Below are 3288 nucleotides of genomic sequence, written 5' to 3'. Positions count from 1 at the left end.
CTGTGGTACAAATATGTTAATTGGAGAGGGAAATTACACTCACCCTCAGGCTCAAGCCCAGACCCTCAGGCTCAAGCCCAGATTATAGATTTAAAGAATTGTTTTTTTAACATTCCCTGGCATGAAAATGATAGGGAAAAACTTGCATCTCCCCTCCCTAACATTAATGCCGGGCTCCTTTACAAAGATACCAATGGAAAGTCCTCCCTCAAGGTACGATCAATAGTAAGATGCTGCAGATCATGCCTTACACCCTGCTTGGATGGCTTTTCCAGGTGCCTTGATTATCATTACATGGATGACATTCTCATTGCTCATCCAGACTTTAATCTACTTTTTCCAATTCAAATTAAAATTGGCTATGGACCCACATATACTCCTAAGGCCTTTCAGTTATTTTATGATAATTAAATGTAACCCCACCAGACGGGCAATTGTAAAAAGAGCTAATGGCCTCCTCTAATCTCAACTACGTAAACAAAAAAGGGGGCGTATGGAGAAAGGTTTGGCCCCTCATGAGCAGGTCTGTAAGGCCTTGTTGACTCTAAATTAAAAATAACAACAACTGCAATTCTCAAACTTTAACAGCCATAGAATGACATTTTATTCCCACTGAGGAAAGACCTAAACCCTTGGTTTCATGCCACCGCCTGCCGACGGGACCACAATAGTTGGAACCTGTTAAATTGTTCATATGGGGAAGGGGGTCTTTTGTTCTTTTCCTACAGGCCGACTTTGGATACCAGCAAAGGCCATTAGCCCCTATCGTGTGGCACCACGTGAGAACAAGTCCAATCCCAGAACTCCAGAATCACGTAACTATAAATTCCAAAGGTCCAGAGGTAACATGCCCGTTCATAACACATGGGCTTTTCCTTTTTATTCAGCCTTCCATAAGTAATAATGTTTATTGGACCCACGTTTTGAATCCTCCCATGTTTGAGCTACTTACTTGGGGTGACTCGGAGCCTCCTCTTTCATCTAATGATACCGCTGACACTGGAGGTCTCCGGCTCCATTACAAGTTTGCAGAATCAATTGTAGCACTCAGTTCACTGCTAGCAACTTTTGCATTCCCTTTCAACCACAATGGTATATAAATAATATTTTTACAGCTTTTAATTGTATTATAGCTGTGAAACATCAAATATTTATTCAAACTGCAGGAGTCAGTGGAAATTCTAAATGGGAAAAATTTCATCCTAAACCCAACATTCCTGTTGGTTCTCACCCCTGGATTGCTATTGGAAATGGTCTGGACTTTAATCGGGTCTCTTGCTGTTCAAATAATTCTACAGAAAATAAATTATGTTGGATAGCTAATGATACCATTGACTAAGTTTTGATCCATATATTTGCCATCTCCCTATACTTTATTATCTCTAATTTTAATATTTCTTGTATGTTTACATTAAAACAGAGAGCAGAAGCTTGGTTACCTGTTAACCTCACATGACAATGGATGGGGAATTCTGCCCTGGAGCAAGTCACCTCTGCTCTAGAGAGTGCACCCTAAGAGATTCTTGGACATTCTTATGGCCTCTACAGCCACAACTGCTACAGCAGTGACTGCTCTCATTCTATCCAAATGGCACAAAGAATGGCTCTTTTCAAAATTTGACCTCTGAACTTCTATCTCAATCTAAACTTTAATTCCTTCACTACATGAAAGAATGTACAAAGATTTTACATGGAAATTTTCATTCTGATTTACATGGAGATATTCAAAACTTAATAATTAAACTTCTATAGCAAATGACACTGCTTCAAGAAAAAACTCAAAAGATTACTATTAATCATTTAAATGATTTGGCCCATTGGCTTAATCCTACCCATTGCTTTTCCAGTTTAAACATAAGAATTTGGGTTATTGCCGGAATTAGTGTCTTCTGTATCTTGTGTTTTCTTATAGTGACTAAACTGTTATGCTCCATGTTCCAACAGACTCATCAAGCAGAAGTAATGCTGATTTTTCTTCATGAGAACGTCCTTGAGTCCATTGACTCTGACTCCTTGACAGCTTCTAATTTTTTAATAAATGAATAAGGATGAAATGTTTATGGGTTAGGAATCTTGATTCTCATTTGATTTCAGAATAGGGTTTTTAGGTAAATGCATGTACAGGACAAAAGCCCTCAGATAGGGGGCCACAGACCACAGATAGTGGATCTTATCAATTCTAATTAAATAATGTTGATTCTCCTTTGATTTTAGAAGAGGGTTTTTAGGTAATGCATGCATAGGGCAAAAGCCCTTGGGCAGGGCACCACAGCCTACAGATAGCCTGGCAAAGGCCCATCTGATCAACTCTAATCACTGTGTAGCTATGGGATTGTATACTTTAATGATTTTAGAGATAACAGGTGGTTTCCATACTGACCATGTTAAGAGATTTTAAGAATTGCTGAAGGGAAAGTTGTGGAAAAGATGTTTGCTAGGGGCAAGCTGTCTGTTGGGGGAAACTTTAGAGAGAACTGTATTTAGATTTTATCATAAGAATGTAACTTTTGCTTAAGGAGAAGTTATACTTTAGATAATGAGCCAGTTTGACCAACTTAGCTTTTCAGGTCAGCAGCTGGCTGGGTTCACCTTCAAATTGTGTCTGTCAGAAACTGGACTCAGCCCAGTAGGAAACCTCAGGTAGGTGGGGTATTGGGAAGGCAGAGAACAATTGGTTCATCTGATCCCATGGAGTCTCAAAACCTATGATTTCCTGCAGAAATGGGTAAACCTTACTAAAAATGATTTGTACTGAACACATGGGAATGTTTTTCACTCAAACAAAAATTTTCAACTATGAGGTGCATTGTAAACAATGGGATGCTTGCCTTTTAACTGGCATGGAGAGGATGCTAAAAAACTAAATGGATCGAAAGTTGCCTCTGTAAAAGACTGCTTACAAAAGGCAAACAAGCGTATGTCTTTACAGCTACAATAGCTATAGGGACCAAAAGAATATTCTTGTAAGTTTAAAACCAAAAGTGAAGGTGCCAACCTCCAGAACCACGTGCCCTGAGATGTTGGCCTTTATTGTAAACAACCAGGCTATTGAGAAAAAAATGTCCTTTTTTTACACCAGGCATATTGTTATGGGAAAATTCCAGGTCCTGCTGGCTAGACCCAGGTTCTTGGTGTCTTGAACAAAGAATTGGATGAGACATGTCAGGAACAAAAAGAAAAAGCTATTTTATTTAGCAAAGGACAAGTACACTCTGGAGAAAATGGAGTGGGCTTGAGTGAGAGGAGTGCTCAAGAGGCCTAATGGTGACATTCCAGGGGTTTTAAGTC

The sequence above is a fragment of the Cynocephalus volans genome, chromosome 4, assembly GCF_027409185.1.
Source record: "Cynocephalus volans isolate mCynVol1 chromosome 4, mCynVol1.pri, whole genome shotgun sequence".
Taxonomy (NCBI): Eukaryota; Metazoa; Chordata; class Mammalia; order Dermoptera; family Cynocephalidae; genus Cynocephalus; species Cynocephalus volans.
The sequence above is the reverse complement of the archived record's forward strand: the minus strand, read 5'-3'. Positions refer to the sequence as shown.